The sequence below is a fragment of the Notolabrus celidotus genome, chromosome 3, assembly GCF_009762535.1.
Source record: "Notolabrus celidotus isolate fNotCel1 chromosome 3, fNotCel1.pri, whole genome shotgun sequence".
NCBI lineage: Eukaryota > Metazoa > Chordata > Actinopteri > Labriformes > Labridae > Notolabrus > Notolabrus celidotus.
Window position 1 is genome coordinate 30,673,830 of NC_048274.1, and position 19,636 is coordinate 30,693,465.

At 39.9% G+C, this 19,636-nt stretch overlaps 1 protein-coding gene across 2 annotated transcripts in view; it reads right to left on the minus strand.

Moving 5' to 3' along the window:
- tspan4a (tetraspanin 4a) overlaps nt 1–19,636 on the minus strand; it is a 187,280-nt gene that overhangs the window by 113,302 nt on the left and 54,342 nt on the right. The window lies entirely within an intron of this gene.

Below are 19,636 nucleotides of genomic sequence, written 5' to 3' on the forward strand. Positions count from 1 at the left end.
AGACAGCTAGGATATGCTCTTAACAGCTAATCAGTATATAGTACATCCCCTGTGAAACCACACCCTGTTGTATTTATGTGGAAGAGTTTTCTAGCAACTAAAGGTGGGGAATACAATTCTGGACAAACTTTGATGAAAGTTGACCTTAACAGCTAACAAATGCAACTGCCCCCCTCAGGTCCCTGCCACAAGCTCAAACCCCACATTTAATGTTGTGAATAGCCAAGGACAAGACTATAGCATCTCACTATGGTGATATCAGGAGCATCAGCTGCTTGAGGGTGAGTTATTCTCACTAAGAGAGGAAGTTTTTATAACACTAACAAGGTCCAGCTCTGGTGCTGTTGGGCAAAGACATAAGAGAGAAAAAGTAGCCAGCAGAGGCCCATGTGCGTGTGCAGGACAGGAACATACAGTAACCTACTGCTAATTGTGTGGAATCAAACCACCTTGTTTGTTTCTACAGAGCCAGGGCTGAACAGTACAAATACTAAATATTTCAGAGGCATATACAGTCCACAGATGGCTAGCAGGCGTAAAGGTAATATTTGATGAATCAACAAAAAGTGTAATGGATTAGAAACAGTTACCTCACCTTTATCGAAATAAGATACTATGCTCCAGTGAGAGAGGCTTAGAGGAAGATTTTACCTTTTTAAGGAGAAAAGCTCACCGTCTGCCCTCGTGTTTACTTTTTATGCGAAGCTAAGCTTACTCTCCATCCTCCATACTAACTGATTATGTCATCCAACTCCTGAAAAGAAGGGCCAAGCTTTTCCCTAAAACATTTTACTATTCCTTCATGATCTTGTGCTTAGTATGCATTTGTTTCTCATTCAACAGTAACTGCGATTACGCAGCAAACTGGGACTAAAATGATTATATCACAGCTCAACACAGTCACCACTGCAAAACTTTCAAAAGGGGATTCAGTCCAATGATCTTAGACACATTGGTCTACAGTGCCAGAGACTGATGACCCCCACTTTCCCTTGAGGTGGTTAAATGTTGCTCACTGCCACAGGCAAGCACTAACAGGCCAATCACAAAACAAAAATTATAGCAACACAAAATAACACAACAGCCAAACAACCATAATATTATTTACTAGTTATTAGAAAAAAGGCAGCCATATTGCTTCTGTCGAGCCAGTGTGACGTAAAGAGGCGGGCTTTGAGCCTCCTAGCCAACAGCTGCAGTGTTCCCACAGGCAGCTGTGCCTCTCATTGGAAGACTAGTAATCTCAATATCTTCTAAATTACCAAATTAGAAAAAAATTCATCCCCCTCACAGTGAGAGGACATCGAGAAATTAGCTATTCAGACTACACTCATCTTTTGTACCAGGCTGTAAACATGTTTATTAATGCTGCAAAGATCGTCTGTTCCCCATTCATGTGTATGTGACTTCCGGTACTTCCGGAGCCAGCCTCAAGCGGATCCTCGATGAACTGCAGCTTTTAACACTTCCGCATTGGACTCATATTTTTAGACCGGAGGTTGCCGCTTGATTTTACTGTAAATACACAAGTAATTTATTTTTTTATTTTTTTTTGGAAGGCACCTTGTGACCCCTCCACCAGTGTCCCACAGACCCCCAGGGGATACCGATACAGACTGTGGGAACCACTGAGATTGAAAACTGGTTGAAATAGGGTCTTTGACGTCAAGACATGATTTCACTCTGTGTTCAACCAAATTTCATCATGTGTATTTACATAGGTCAGGTCAAGGAACAATAAGGGACATGTTTAAGATTTTATAAAATCCTAATGTAAGTTCAAATCCTTTCATAACAAAGAATAAGAGAAGGTTATGATAATGTTATAATTTTAATCTTCAAAAAATGTGATCGATAGTCATTTTTTGTTCTCATCTTCATGTTTGTTACTTTATGAAGTGCTTCAGGGTTCATGTTTGAATGAAACGTCCTCTATTAATTAAGTTGAGTTGAATCATGATGGTGAGAAGCATTAAATCTTGTGACTTGAAAGCAGCATATGTCAGCAAAGAGCCATTCAGTTTCCATGTTACACAATTAAGAGGTAGATCTCATTAAAAAAACATGCATTTTCTATGCATCTCTTTCCTCTGGTAAACAAACTGTTATTAATCTCTGGCATCTATAATTAAGCCGACATTAGCTCCGTGCAGAATCCCGACTGTATATATTTACTCACATCAGTTAGCTGTGACACAGGCTTGACTTAAATTAGAAATCTTGTTAAAGAGCAGCCTCTCATAATTTCTGGTCAGTGAGAGATTGGTGAGAAATCTGCTTCTCCAGCTTGTATCAGAGCATCAGTGTGACGGGTGTGCACCACACGCCCTAATTAGTTTCCCAGGCACTTGGGAAAAAACAGATCTATAATTAAAACTGGTGATCACCGACTGCTTGTATTTATCAGTTAACCACATGGGAGCCTTATCAGCGTGACAGATGGTAAACCAGCTAATGCACTGCTTTTGGTTGTTTTAGCCTTCGGTTAAATGTATCATTTAGACAACTTAATGATTTGAAAAAGTACCTCTTTTTTTTACTTCACTTGGATTGCCTGATTGATGGAAAAAAGGTTTTTCCTCTATGTTTCAGTCTTCTTCCCCTCTCCCTGTCAAGGTTTGAGAAATTCAATTAATACATAAAAACATTAGCATATTTAATTTAAAGCTGCAACCAATGGCTGATTAAATGATTCACTGACTGACAGAAATTAATCTCCACCAACTATAATATTAATCTGCACCAATTTTAATTTGAATCTGCATCTTTTTTTAAGAGTCAACAAAAAACAGAACACTCTGCACTAACGCTTCCACTCAGTTTACTGCCATTTTAATTGTAAATGAACATTTGAACCAACTCATGTTTCAGATCATAATTTGTCTTGCCATTTCTCATTCACAGATTATTAATGTTGAGTATTTCATCATACACTGTGACAGAAAATACATGTATATATTAGTCCCCAGAGGGGTTTAAAACCCTGTAAGGCCTCTTAACTCCATTAACAGAAATCAGTATGATCTTCATCAAGAATTTTGAAGGGGCACTGGTGCATGAAGCGTAAAATCGAAAAAAAAAAACAAAAAAACACAAGTTGCCTTAAGAGCAATGAAAATCAATTGTATTGACTCATTTACCAATCAGTAAGAATGTGACGTTTTTTTGTTGCCATCACATCCTTGTATGGGAACTGCAGAATAGGTCAGTTGTCAATTTTCCCTTGAAAAAAAGAACATATATGACAGATTCCTGAAATATGATTCACTAAGACTAACATGTGTAGCAGATAAAGAAAAGGTTATCAACATCAAACAGTCATTATTTTGATTGCTAAGCTACAGGAACACGTGCTACAGGAACATGTGGTTTGGTTTAGGACAATGTTATGATATAAGAAAAATAAGTATGTTTTTAAGTTAAAACCTGTATCTGTAACTATTGAATACAGTAAACCCTGGTGATGTTTGCTTTCACACAAACTTGAACCTTGCTTTTCTGTGTGAGAGTTATGTGTTAATTTGACCCATCCATCACCCCTAAACAACCCACCAAAGTTTATTTTTTCCCTCTTTGTACCATGTCACCAAGCTTAATCCTTGGCCATGTCATAGTTAATGACATAAATATGAGTTCAAGTAAGCTGATTTCACGGATGACCTAGATGGGCCTAATTTTGGCAGGCCACACTGGGCTATAAAAATACAAACATTTGTCATTTTAAAGCTCCTGTGAGGAGTTTGAAGCTGGTGATGAAACAAGTTTGAATTAATATCAATGTTTCTTTGTGACCTAAAAAAGCAAACAAGCCCATTAACAAGAAGACCGATTATTTCTATAGTTATTTTTAATGTATGAAATCACTGATGAGTGGTAGGTGTCAGACCAAGTGATTACCTGCATGTTACTGATGCAGCCTTTTTCACCTTTCATTGCAAACATTCTTGATGAGTGATATATTTGACTATTAAAAGAGCAGGGTGAGATTTTTTCTCAATGAATACTTATTACACATGTACAGGACACAATTAGCAGTAACCACTTTGTCCATAGGGGGTGCCAAAATCAATATATACCAAAAGTTACTCACAGGAGCTGTAAGCCCAAAAAGCTTTCTGTTTTCGTTGCAGACTTCTCAACATCAGTAATTAAACATCATTTTTAAAAGCAGATTGTGATAAAAGGAACAGTCAAATTAGCAACAAGCTATTTGAGCATGGGAGTTGACCATCTCTGGGCTTTAGGCTGTTTGTTCAACAAAAAAGTATTTTAAAGACTCCTGGGAAACTATACACTACAAAACCTTTCAATTCAACAGAAAGCCAAGTGGAAGTTATTGAAAAAATGACAATGAAAGCATGAGCTGCAGCCCTTATTTTGGCACAAGTTGTTACTTTTCAAACATTTCCTTTCAGTGTTGTAACTGTGTTTGGTTCCATCAAAGTGTTGACATGAGATGCGTAAAAAGTACCAAACTATAGAGGACCCTTTGGGGGAAAAGCGTAATGGGTTGAAATTGCTCAAGCACACATCCAGCTTGTTAAAGAAAATTTAGCTTTGTCATCACAGCCTCTGTTCGTATATTAGAGGAAATAAGGCCACCGGTGGATGTCTTTTTTCGCCCTCACAGCACTCAGACTTGTAGATAAACAGGGCCTGTATCCCTTTGGATAGATACATATTTTATGAAGACAATATGGTCTGGGCTCAATGTTTATCTTGTCAACACTTAACAAAGCTGTCTTAAAGCTGCTTTGCCCTGCTGTAACACTTCGCGTCCCGCTGTGTGCCCACGCCACGCCTGCCCCGAAGACTCGGACTTGTCTGTACAAAAGGCAGCACGGGGTCTAATAAGAGTGGATGTCCTTCATTTTTCTTTAAAAGACTGAGCGATCGGCCTTTGATCAGTACAAGACTCCTCTGAGGGTTTCATTGTAGCGGCCACAAAAGCGTACAGGGCAGGGGTGCCCCTTTAGAAAAATTCAGGCAGATCTGTGCTTTGTGGGGGGATTGATTGGACGAGCGATCGAGTCCTTAGAGAAGCAATTCCTCTTTCTCGCCTGAGCATATTATTGTGTCTATAGCTGAGGCGCTTTGCCTTTTTTGCTTTACAAGACGAGAGTGAGTGGGAAAGATGAAGCTGAAGATAACTCGGATACCTCAGTAAGACACTTAAATACTAAAACGTGTGTGTGTGTGTCAGGTGCAGCAGGGTCGGGCTCAATCCTTTGGCTTGTTTCCATCGTGGTGAGAAGGGACAGATGGCACAAATGTGATAAATGTGACTCTAACGCTGAACATCAAACCTATTGGGGTCTTTACAAATATTGTTAGGAAGGGAGGAGGTCAATAAGAGAGGGGCAAGGTTAAATTTGTATTCCAGTCTTCCCGTGTGGGATGAATTTAAAAAGGTGTGTCTCATAGGCAGAGGTCGACTACCCTGTCAGTGATTCAGGGCTTTTTTTCATATCACATTCTAATGGCTCATTTCACCATTTTGTCATTTATCAGCACATTATATAATCCACTTTATAAAACAGCCCCTGATTCATAGTTTAATTGATTTTTATTACTCAGATACCAATTAAATGGGCCTACTAATCTGTTCAGACTGGTACTTAAATGAAGGTACAGTGTCAGGATTCATGACTGTGGGGAACATGTGAGTAACAGCGGCACATTTCATGGGACGAAAGACATAATTCATACTCTGAGTTGAAAAACTGAATACAGGCTGTGTAAAGTACTTTGAAACTAAACTGAACTTTAGGAAAGTGGTATTAACGACACAGAAGCTATAAAGTACTCCTGCTATAATGTAATTTACTGATGAAATATGCCAACCAAACTGCAGGAGTCCAGTAATGTTATGACAGGGACCTTAAACAAGTCTGCCAACATTCAGATGGAGGGCTGATTGAAGAATGTATAAAATCTGTGCCTGATCCATACAATGAAATTACACTGTGAAGTGCAGACTGCGTTACCAAGTAAAACCATCAATGTCAAGCTGCTTCTTCCTTTTCTATAGCCTGGATCAGTCAAAAAAGCTACAGATAAAGTTCATCTATTGTAAAATCAAAGTTTAGCCTTGAATGTAATCTCTTTATTGTATCCTTTGCCTGGTTTGCGCAATAAGGCTAGGTCTGTAGAGTAATGGTGCAACATTAGTTACACCCTTTAGTGCACGAAACGGCCCATGAATGCAACTACTGCTGTCATAGGACCATGGAGAATAATGTATTTTTATAATGTATGCTGGCATGGCACTTGACTTCTCTAGAGATGACATGCCCCACATCATCCCGATGTCAGGCTCACAGAAGAGAGCTTTTTAAGCAGGGTGATGTAAAAGCCACATATGAACTGTGGTGTTTTGTATTCCCTACATTGTTTCTCATTGTCACAACCGCTCACACATGATCAGTGTTAAATCCACTCTAAGCTGGCTGTGCTATTGTTTTTCTATGGGGAGAGCTGTGCCGGCCACCTCAGTGGCAGTGCTATTCTTGGAATGGAGCTTAAACTGCTTGAAATTGCACAAAAAAGATATTTATTTTAACTCTGACCCTGATTAGAGCTGACCTTCCAAAATATAAACAAATGTAATATCATATTGTAGTGGCACCCATAGACTGTATATAGTGTGGATGTACCACTGACGTCACCCAGTGGTTTCTGGAGAGGCTATGTGAAACTCAAAGATGGTGCTTGCCATACTGAAAAATACTGACTCCAACCAACTTTTGATCAACCTATGCTAAGAAGTAGCAGCTATAGCGCACCCACCAGCCCATTAACTCAAATGTATGCATTACTCTTCACCTTAATGTAATCCAGACAAACAAATTATAACACCCCTCACCCCTATGTTATCACAAATAAAGACATAAGGAGCAGTAGGTAATTTTTTGTGTCCCAGGCTGTAGACATGTTTAATTCTGCTGTGAAGTCAGCCTTTTTAACATGAGGTATAGAGGAGTTTCATGGACTTTGGGAGCCAGACTCAAGTGGACACTTGATGAACTGCATTGTTGTACATTTCTGCATTGAGCTTATTTTTCAATGCCTGAGGTTTCTGCTTGGTGACGGCTATCATGCCTCATTTCCCAACATACTTTTTGCTGGACTGCATGTTTAACTTAAAGTTGTTACTCACTGTAGTTTTTCTTTTTGGAACATAGTTTTGAACATGACTGTGGAAACTGTTGCAATAAGCACAGATGTATTTTACATATGTGCCCATGTGTATACGTCTCCAGCAGTGCACAGCTATAGAGGACTTTTACGGAGCAAAGCAACCTGTTTTTTCCTTTCATAATACCACAGTTGTTTCTACTTTTATGGTGCAACATTAGATAAAACTCACAAAACAGCCCATGATTGCACTCATTGCTGTTATCAAGAGACTCAGAGAACACTGCGTCTTTGATGAAGTACACTGGCATGGTGCTTGGTTTCCATGCTCTTTGCCCTACGACGGAAAGCTTCTCGAAAAGTTTGATGTAACAAAATCTCATATTACCTGTAGTGTTTTGTATTCCATACATTTTTTCTCGTTGTCAAATCCTAACTCTAACAATTCGCCTCCCAGAAAATTCTTTTGGAAATGCAGGTGTGTTAGCGGCTTGTGGAGCCTTCAGGCATTAGCCTCAAGCACAGACTTGGAAAGGGCTACAGAGACCTAGTGAGCTCACTTCTTTTTAACTCCAAACCCTCAGATTATTTCCATTTTAGACTTGTGGTCTTCACACTCAAATAACGCCAACATCACTTCAGTCAGTTTATCAGACTTCACACACAGCTCCCTCCAGAGCCAAAACCTGCTTTTAACAACTTTTACTCACATAAGGGCAGTACTTCACAAGACCTGTAACAGACTTTGGTGTACAATATTGTTCTGACTACCTATCAGCCATATTTAGAAACATCAGTGGGAGGGTTAGTCAGGTCAGAAGTCTGGGAGAACTTCCTACAATTTTAGAGAGTTAAACACTTCATTCAGTCCCCCCTCCATAGCCACATTTTTCCTACAGCTCCTTGTGGTCAAGCTCTCATAGTAAGAAGAGTTCAATTACATTGTTCATTAGTGGATCAGCTGAAATGTCACACTCAATAAATGATCAATGTGTATTTTTAGCTCGTTTTTCACCAAGAAGCTGTCTGGGTCATTAAAGCATCATCAAGGTGCTCTATGATGAAGTCTGCCCTGCCTCGTCTTCGACTGGGACATTTTTTCCTTACACCGTCACCACCTGCTGTTCCCCCACCTGTTCCTACAACCTCCACCTCCCCTTTGCTCCTCCCCTCTTCCTTCCCCATCAACCCCCCTTCTCCACCCTTCCTGCTCTGCACCACTCCACCTGCATTCAGCACAAGTCCCAAGGTGCGCGGGGTTTGCACATCCATGCTGTTCGGACTCTGCTGCACCACACTGCAGTCGTTTTTTCCATACTGCTACAACCAAACCTCGATTACATGAACAAGGGCAGTAAAGACAAACCCACACCCCGCAACCTCACCATCGCCTCCCTGCTTTCCCTCCATCTGTCTTTCTGTGGTAGTTAGCATACTACCTCTATCCTCCGTTTCCCACTGCCCGGTCCTTTTTCCCCCAACCACCATCTGGTTCTCTCATTGTCCAGACTCATTTTGCTTCTGTTTGGCTGTAGTTTAATACAGTTACTCCCCCCTCCTCTAACCCAAATCATCTCCCTCTCTGTCTCTCTTGGTGTCTCTAGCTCTCCCTCTGCCCAGCAGCATCCGTATTCTGAGAAGTGCTGCAGCAAAATGCTCCCGCCCTTCTCTCTTTCCCTTGTCGATAAGGAGATGGAATTTTTATCAGTGTTAATAAAAGCCTCTATTTTTATAGCCTGCTGAAAGAGTGGGGCCTCATCTTTGCATCCTCTCACTGCTGTTAATGTGCAAGAGTGTGAAAAATGTTTGTGTATGTATGTGTGGATCTTGAACCGAGGAGAGATGAGAGATGAGAATATTTGAATGTCTGTGTATGGATGGAGGTCTGAAAGGGCAAGCAATGGAGAGCAAACACAGTCAGGGTCAGTGGAGTCACTCTTTGTGAGTTATGTTGAAGACATTGAGTTCTTCAAATGAATTCTTTGACTAACAGATTGCTGACTTAAAGCAGTGCTTAAAAACCTGAGCACTTAAAGTGATGGAAGTTTTTGCACTTTGACAGCTTTATGCACAAAAACAGGACATCCATCCTCCTCTGCGTTGTCTGTTCATTTGTTACTAAGTTTTATTTCTAATACGTTTTTTGTGACAAAATAGTTGCTGCAAGGATAATTCCCACGGAGAGTATTCCATTAGGGTGTATGAGACATTTACAGCAGTGGAGTTGCAGGGATGTGGTTGGGGTGAATGGCTCACACATCATCACACATAAATGACAGAAAGGGAAGAACACCAAAGACTCATACCACAACATATATCAAATATCAGTGGTCTCTGATTTGATAAATAGATAAAATAATTGTTGGAGATGCTGCATATTAATGTTGGATCAGACCAATATGCAATCAGTGTTATAAAACAGCCACAGCTGTTAATCACTCTTCACACAGACTGCAAAAACATGCAGAATCTGTAGATGTAGCACTGGATTGTGTTACCATTAGTGTTCTGGTTTCCATTTGCATTGTGTTGTCATCCAGTAGGTTTTGCCCAGTCTGATAGGGCTTTGGCCCTATGCAGAGAAAAGGTCCATGTGGACAGCAAAAAAGGACAGAATGTAATCTGCCATAACACCTCCCAGAACCCCCTCGGCAGCAACCTGGCATCGATTTCACTTTTAGATGGTCAGGGTGCTTGTTGCTAACAGCTGGCTAAGGAAGCCCTGAAGAGTTCGCCATAACTCGCAGAGGCTAAATCATCTTCAGATGATCACCAGTTGGTTTCAAGATAGCAGTTAGGTTTGCTGCAAAGCACAAAACTGCTCGGTTATGTCCATGCAAAGGTAACAGTTCAGATGAAAAGTCAAACTTGAGTTTTCTACATTTATGTGAGGTGTATATTATGTTTGTTAATCCATGCCAATTTGTAGCTTGTATATGACTCATTTTTCATTTTGTGTTGCATGAATTTGTGTTTGGGCACTTCCCTTTTTATAGCACTTATTTTGACACAGTTTGGCGTGAGTCTCTCAGGTTTCTTTTCCATTGTGACAGTAGATTTGCCAGCCCTGAGCCGGATACCAACTGTTGTAGATGGCAAGGTACAGTTGGTTCAGTCTACCAACAATCATATTTTGGACAAGTTTTTACAGGTCACTGTGTTTGGTTTTATGTTATAAGAAGTTTTTTGGTTTTGTTTGCCAGTGCATCGTTTATGTTTGTATGTACACACCCAAAACTATTTCTTTCCCTCAGCTGATATATACACATCATGTTTATTTAAATATGTCACATTGGACCCTGGTCTTAAGGATGAAAACCTTTAGTGTAACTGATAGCCATCAAATCTGTTTTATTGTCACTCTTATATAAAGGTTTAATAGTAAACATGTGTTTATATTGTGCCTTATCTATTAATGAGACCACTAAAAGCACTTTCACACTTCATGTCACATTCACCCATTCACACCACATTCATACACTAATGGCAGGATGCTCTGAAAAGAGACCATCAGTATTCAATAATCCCATTCACAACACTGGCTATGCCCTGGGAGGAATTTGGGGTTCAGAGTCTTTACCAAGGACACTTTGGCATGTGGAGTTGGAGCTTGGATTGAACTGCCAACCCTTCTGGCTGACAGATAACCAACTCAACAACTGAGCCACAGCCTGGTCTCAGACTTTGCAACCGACCATTCTGTTTTGCTGCCATCAACACAAAACAGAAATAAAGATGGTATTGACAGTGTAACATAGCACGATATCTAAATAAAGTCATCATCACTATGAGTGGCTGATGTATTTCAAGATCACCAATTTTGGCAGAAAACAAATGCAACATAATTGATCAGTCAAAAGATTATAGATTACAACCTTTGTTCAGTTCCTGTCTCCAGCACCTGCTCATTTCTCCCAGGATATGTACTTCTCCACTTTTCCTTCTGACATTCTCCCTCTCTCCACTTGATTGACTCAGACTTTTCCATCTACACCTGTTCCCTCCTCTAATCAGCCACACAGTGCCTTGACCTCACCTGCCTCCACTTTACTCGTCAGCCTCACCACAAATACAGCGGAGCATTTCCTGTGCTCGGTTATCGGTTTGTTCTCATTGCTGTGCGCTTTGTTATCGGGTTAAGTTGCTGACCGGCTTTGACTTTAAGGTGATGGAATTTTTTGACCTGGACTTGCCTGCCTGCCTCCCTCTCTACTTCAGCCTGTTTGCCATTTAATGTACAATAACTGGCATCAGTCTACATGTGACCATCCCATCTGCGGTTGGGTCCAATTCCCTCTTACTCCACCCAACCTCGACAGTGTCAGGACCACCATTTTCAGGACTTTCCAGCTATGTTAATTAGCATCATTAGCTTCCTGTGTCAACAGAAAATGTAGCTCTAAGGGATTATGGCTCCCTTGAAACAGCTGTTAAAAATTATTTGTGTATGCATGTAATTTCTTGGTGAAAGGGCTGCAAAGGGACTTGCAAAAGAAGGTGGAAATATCGTGATTACAAGGCGAATTCAATGCTGCAGAGAAAGCTGTAAAACTGCTTTGGTTAAGAGGTAAAAGCCAGAACATGCAGCATAAACGAAGAACAATGTGGCATTGAAATGTGTGTCAGCTACTTAATTTGAGAAAAATCACTCATGTAAAGGCACTGTGAAAGGCAACGTTGAAAACCTCAAGGTCCTAAATGTCTCCATTGAAAGACTCTTTATTTAAAGGCTCTTACTGCACCATTCTGAAAGACAGAGAACTACAAACGCTCTTTACTCTACGAGAACCAGCCATGTTGATGCCGGTATGTAGTACAGCTGGTTTTGACCAAGAAAAAATAATGAATGCATGCAAATGGAAGTGAGTTACCGTTTCTTTGCACTCTGACTGTAATTTTGAAGGAGCATGACATGTGGCAAGCAGGTGTTGGGTGTAATTACAAAGAGAACGATGTTGGCATAATCTAATTAAACTGATGCATGTACTTGACCGGGGTGAACCAGGCCTCTGAAAGATCTACAACCTATGCTTGTGCCATGGAGAGATTGATGGGAAGGTTTTATGAGTGAGACTAGTTTAAAGAATTTCTGATTTGATATTGTAGAATGTTTCAACACTGTAGTGCTTGATGAGGGGGCGTGCGCCAGTCAGCACTAAACTTAATCAGCATGAGGAAGGAGTTTGTTTTACTCTGTTTACTGAAAACATTGAGTCATTGCTAGAAATCAAAACACCTCTGCATACATGTGACAGTTTGTTGTCTTGCTCTGTTTTCCACAATAAAAGATGATTTAAGTCCCAGAAGAGAATTTGTTTGTTGTCTTTGACTGGATTCAAAGGTTTGTGTACAACTATTGATTGTTCCTACACCTGCGATGTGCACTTACATGGAGATGCTACTCATAAGGTCATGTTTACCTGACACCAAGACTACAACACAGCTTTTAGAACCATTGTTGCTGTGGGGGAGTTTTATCAAGTCTTAGAAAATAACCCTGCCAGTGTCATCAGGTGTTATTTTGGGATTGCAGTGCAGTGTGACAGAAATACACTGTAGACGGGGTCTTTACAAGTTAAGAGATGAGTTTGAAGAAACTATGCTGTCGGTACCTCATGAAAAATGTAAGATACTACAATAAACACAATGTGAGGGAAAGTAATTTCAACTTCTGCTGCTTAAAACCTTTGACTGCCAATTGGTAAAAGCATCTTGTTGTACAAAAGTGAAACCTAAATAACCCCTGCAGTGAGCTCAAACATTTCATGCATTTGGAGCCAGAGTCTGTGCAGTGGGGATTGTTTGGTAAAGCGCAGAATTGATATTCTGAGATGGTTTGAAGTAGACACTTACAGTTTGTGGATATTTCAACAATCTTTCTGTGTTCATTGCGTCTCCTCTCCCTGTTCCTCCTCTACTTTGTTAATCTGGTGCACCCAGTGCTGCAGGAGCTGCTTTTTCTAAAAGATCTGTCAACCATGGCAGAGGCCTTTAATAGCATCAAATAACTCATCCAAACTAAATGTATAATATAAATGAAAACTCAAGTAGAAATAAAGATAAGATAATAACTAACAAATTTCAGAGGACTACGTATGGGGAAAGAATGTTTGATGTAGTTTGAACTACAGTTTGACTCTTGTCCCATCTGTTTGCATGATGGAGGTGAGCTTTATGACTACAGCCAGACAACAGGGGGAGTTTACATCTCATTCATCTTTTTGTAAAAACCTTTGCTCTAAACTATGGATGTTGCGAATGAGCTGATTTTATTGTTGTTTAAACAGAAAATTCAAACCAGCTGAATTTTTAAACGTGAGAAAAAATTCAGAAAACAGTGAAAATTTCACCCAATTTACACTCACAATTCCCCAAAAAGGTTTGGATCCCCCACGTTAAATGTTGAAAGAACCCAGAAATAATTCAAAATTGGAGATAGTGCAAACACAATATATCAACTGTTGAAACTGACATTTCTTCTTTTCTTTTTTTTTTATATGCTAATTTAAAATTTGTTGTCGGCAACATGTCTGAAAAAGTTGGGACAGGGACATCAAAACACTGAAAAGGTGCACTGAAGTTGATTTGCAACAGGTTAGTAACATGAGAGGCATTCCAGAGAGGCTGAGTCTCTCAGAGGTAAAGATGGGGAGAGGTTCACCACTCTGTGAGAGACTGTTGTAATGTGTTTGTACTATTTTCAATTAAATAAATGGTTTGAAGGGTTTGCAACCATTTTCATTTTTATTTCACACAGCATTCCAACCTTTTTGGAATTGGGGTTGTATTTTACACAGCTGAACACAAGGTCACAGAATCAACTGTTAAATCAAGGCGAATGTTTTTACATAGTTTGGCTAATGTTACCAGAGTTAGCACCACCGGCCTTTGGTCCTCCATGCAGGTTATGTCCACATGCCTGTGCTGGTCCTACATTGCTGCAGTCAAGTGGTCATATGCCAGATTTATTTAACCAGACACAGCCTGTACCCAACTTTGTCTCCATTTGCCAGATCAAAATTCTGCCAAACCATGCGGCACTATAAGATGCCATCTGTCATCTATGCTTTGTTACATAGTAAAGCAATGTAGCATAAAGGGATTAGCCATTTAATGGAGCTGCAGCCACAGCTAGAGGCAGGTGGCTGTGCTACAGCTTTCACACAACATATGACCAGCACTTCAGGCTACAATAATAAATATATTAATAACTCATTCAACCAGCAAGTAATTCTGGTGCCAACTAGCAAGGAGGACTTCTTCTAATTGTTTAGGTAACTAAACACACACATTCCTACTTTAAACCTGTCTTTTAAATGCGTATTGTATTTGTATTTTTCTACAAAATTGGTTTTCAACCTTTTGAGTAAAGATCACAATCCTTCCTAAACTTTGACAAAGTGATATATTAAAGCCCAGATTTGTCCCCAACATTGAACATAAAATAATTATTCTACTGTAACAACAGGTATGTTTGTTGAGTATGTTTAAAGCGGACATTTTAGTAATGCTGTAGAAATACAAATCAACATGTGCATAATGTTTGCTAGACATTACATTTTGCACCCTGTCAGGGAGGTTCAATAAAACATAGCTAATCATGTTGATCCTTCCATCAACTAAACAGCCAATCATTACAAGGCCGCAGAGGTTTGAAGCCAGTCACTGCTGACATTGGGCAAAAGGGGGAGTGCACCTTTAACAAGCAGCCAGTCAATCACAGGGCTGACACATTGACAGACCATCATTCACAGTCACATTTGCACCAAGGGGAAATTTATTGTAGCTAGTTAACCCTCCCTGTGAGTCTTCGGACTGTTGGAGGAGAAAATCACACAGACAAAAAGAGGAACATGCAAACTCCACACTCATGCCCGTCAGCAGCTTTCAACACAGAACCTTCCAGCTTTTGTTCATTTGTATGCTCTTATTGTCATTATGTTGATGGCTTACATCTGGTGGTATTGCATATTTCACACAAAACATAATTAGGGTTGCACATTAGTAGTAAATGCCATTGTCCTTGGAGACAGGGTTGGCTTTATGGCAGTGCACTATTCTTCACCAAACTGTTACTGTCGGGCGCTTTTATAATGTAAGAGGTGCTGTGTGTTGTTGTGTGCTAGTACTCATGCTGTCAGTGTGTTCTCAGCATTAATTTTTCTGTACTATTATAAGAACTACAGGCAATGCAGTTTGTTTTGCCATTTGCAGAGTCTTTCTTGGAGTATCTGTCCATGGTATCATTATATCTGTGACATTATGGGCCAGCACTGCAAAGCAATTTCTCTGTCAGATATAAACTCTGTACATGAATAAGCCAAACTCTTGCAGCATTACTTTTTAAAATATGGCAAGCATTTACAAGAAATGCACATAAGAATATACCCAAGATATCTTCAGTTTTTCCATTTGACTGAACAGTGTACTCAACAAAAACATGTCATCCTACAACTAAATATATACTTAATATATCTTTGCTATATCTGAAACTGAAGTGCTGGATCAGAAAGATACAGAATATTAAAGCGGTGCTGTCTAATAATGTGGATTTTGAAGTGTGCTACAAGGAAATTGAAAAGAAAAATCATTTTCTTCTTTTATTCTTTTCAAGCCGTTTTCTTTTTGTATTCCTCTTAAACCTATCCCTGCCAATTCTTACGCATTTAAATGTTTTATGGGAGCCACATTGTGCTCCCTTCATGCATGAAATGTAAAATATAAAAGTTTGACTTTCCTTGCACCATCTTAAACCGAATAAGCCCTACAACCAGAAATATTCCCTGACAGCAGGGAGAGCACAGCGCAGTGTCTCGGCAGAGGTAAGTGAGAGCATGAAGTGGAAGGAGAATATCAATAGAAAGGCGCTTTTTGCAGAAAGACAGAGACTACCAAGTGCGTGGGAACATCACAACTGTACATCTCAAAGAAATTCATTCACTATCCTAAAATGACATTACTTACACACCACCACTTGTTTCTTTGGGAATAAATGCATGTTACTAAAGATTTGCGTCCGCCCCCTCCATCCTCTCCTGACTACTCATTTTTTACATTTCCTGAAAAACGTCTCATTGAGACTAAAATGTTTCCTTAGAAATAATCACACTCCAGCTACATAGTAAAGAGGAGCCTATTTATTTTTATTTTTTATCATTCTTCAAACAATATTTCCTCTTTCCCAGGGTACCCTTTCCTGTTTCCCATCATGCCCTGAGAGCTATCGATAATTAACACTGACTTTGTTTCTTATTTGCTCCATGCATGAGAAGTTTTGTTCCTGTTCGGTCCCTTTAGTGTCTCCTCTGCCGTCGCAGCAGGATCCGCTCAGCTCTGATCACTGTCACTTTGCTGTTTATGCGTCCCACTCGGCACTCAGCTGCACCCTAAACTACATCTCCCATCCTGACACCACGCTGTCAGTTAGGTGTATCGAGCTGCTTTTTTCCTCCCTACGTCAGCAGACTTGGTGGGGTGTTAGAGCTCGCCGCCTCCATCTGCTCTCCATCTGTAATAAGAGAGACCAACAGAGGGCCCATGCGAGGGTTAACTGCCCAATGCTGTTATGCTAGCCAGAAAATCTCTCCATATGCAGATCTTAGATCTTACATCACAGCGTACACAGTCTTAATGTCCCAGCTGGTTTAAATCCGTGAAACCCCCCTTCATTGGCTCAAGCAGCTGCACATGGTCAGCTGAGTAATGTGAAGTCGTATAGATGCAATCAGAGATAAAAAAAAAAAGTCATGGAGAACAAACACTAGATTACTGTCTTTGTGTGTGTATGATAGTTTTCAGGCTTCTGCTTTTTACTTGGGTATCAATTTATCTGGCAACTTGTACTTTTTCCATCTACATTTTGTTACAAATATCTGTGCTTTCTAATGCTTATATTTTGGAAACAGGCTGTTATTTGGCTGTGATGCATTCAGAAAAGTTATCAATTATACATTCATTTTTTTATCTATGTTGCCACTTTCTAAACAAGACTAGTTGTGACCTGAGTATATAGGACAGTAACTCAAAAGATAAAGTGAAGCAGCCAATAATGTCAGAACAGATAAAAGTCGGATTCAGTTGTCTGTCCAACTAGTTCGCACACTTGAGTTATTGTTCATAATTTACTGTAGATTGTTTGTTGTTTATTTTGTATTTGAAGTTTGTATGATTTCTCCCTATTAGCTTTAGCGTTCTGGCAAAACCACAGTTACTGATCTTGGCATTATAATGGACTGATTTTGAAATGGACAAACGGATGAACTCTGTTGTTAAATCATTTTACCATCTGAGGCTTTTATCAAAGATTAAATTGGTTTTATCTTCTAGTGATTTTGAGAGAGTAAAACATGCTTTTATATCTACCCGTATGGACAACTGCAAATGCACTTAATGTTGGCATTAACCAGGCCTCTCTGCGACGTAGAAACTCCTGCTGCTCGCATTTTAACTGGCACTCAAAAACAAGAGCACATTCTTGCCTCTTCCCTCCACTGGCTCCCTGTCCATTTTAGAAGAGCACCATGTTACATCTCTAACCTCCTCCAAGTCTACACTCCCTCAAGGTTTTAGAGGTCTGCTGGTCAGCTGCATCTTGAGGTCCCTAAGACCAGGCTGAAAACAAGGGCTGACCAGTTATTCTGGCTTCATCAGTCTGTGTCACAAAAGTGTCCATGCGTTTGTGTGTGTAAAGAATGTAGAACGTATTTTCACCACCTCTGGTGTAGTTGATATTTGCAGCCACTTGGCTCACATAAAATTTCTCTTCAATGGATGATTATTCAAATGAGTGTTTCCCCAGTATCCCTTTGTGGGCTGCCGCTCATATATCACAGCTGTCATGTAACATATTAATCCATTCATTGTGACCCAAAGAGAGAATGGACTCACCTCTACACTATAATACCATACAATGCAGCTACATGCATTTTTTTCACTGTGCTGCTCATCTCTTTGACACATCCCACCCCCGAGTGTCCTTTATGAATATTTAAAAAATTTCCTGACTCAGATCTGTCAGCTGTGATTACTTAATACTATTAGCTTTAGCGTACTGGCAGGGCCCTTTTGAAGTACAGCAGGGTTTCTCTCACATATTGGTTAGTGCTTTGGGGTTCTTTATAACCTTAGTATGGTATAGGCTTTTCCAAATAGATATTTCTGCCTGTTTTCAAGAGATGTCCTTTGTTGCCATGAGTAGACAAGGCCACCTGTGTACACTGAGCAACCCCACTGCAGTCTTGCCATGTTGATGCAGTAAGGGAAATAATTCACTGTCAGAAAACTGACAAAATAGTGAGCACCTCCTTCACTGAGTACTTCCTCTCAGTCCCAGGGCTAATCTGCAAAAGTGCTGGAGTGAAGTAAGAGCTCCTCTTTGACTGTAAAGCGTGGCTGACAATGAGTCCTCTCTTAAATGGGTGATTCATTGAATATATATGAGCATGTTTACTGTTATGGAGCGCATTATGAGAAGGGAGACTTATTATGATCATCTACATTTGTATTATAAACATAAGTGCAGAGCTGTTTACATTCAGAGGACGTCTGGGAAATGTTGCTGTTTGCTATCATGCAGAGTAAGATTGACACCACTAATGTCTGTGTGGTAAATATTAGGCTTCATCATAGACTGTATTCTATTTGGATTCATGGTAGTCACAATGACGTTACTCATTGGTATCTTAAGAGGCATTACAAAACCCAAAGATAACAGTGCCATTTGTTAATGCAGACTCCCACTAACAGCGCAATGTGCCATATCTGTGGTTTTGTGATTTCAAGCAACCTTTATGGTTTGTTTTGTAAGACAGTGTGCTAGCTTAGCTAATAGGATGCTAACTAACCATAATGTTAAGTTGTTGGCTTTTGGGGTAACCTTGATGAGTCGTTGGAGCCAGAAGTGACAATATTTGGACAAGATGCTTGGTGCACCTCAGTGATGATGAACAGATACTGTATATGGTAACATCTTTTTGATGACAAGATACACAGCCTCAAGCATATCCTGCTTTATTGTATAATTTACTCTAAGTGAGACCTTAGATTGTTAAATTTGCATCATACTGTATTGGAGAGGATTTGGAACAAATCATTGGACCATAAACTCATCAGGATAATGTGTTGTTGTATTCTTCTATACAACCCACTTTATTATAGCAGCCTCTGGAGTACATCCTCTGCTGTCCATCAGAAAGAGAGCAGAACTTCAGCCCTTCTAGAATAAGGTCTTCTTTTCATCAAAGAGGTTCATCTCACCTCTCATATACATTCACTGTGTTGCCATGGAATCCACAGGAGTGGTTTCTAGAAGTGCTTTCCTTTTTAATGTCCATCCTGTAAAATTAAACTGAGGAAATGTCATGAAAATCCTCCTAGAACAGATGATCTTTATTGGGATTAATCAAAGTCACTTTAAATTATGACAGGTGTATACTGACTACTATTTGTCATGAGTTTGAATGTGATTGTTTAATTCTGAACACAGCCACATTCCCAGCTA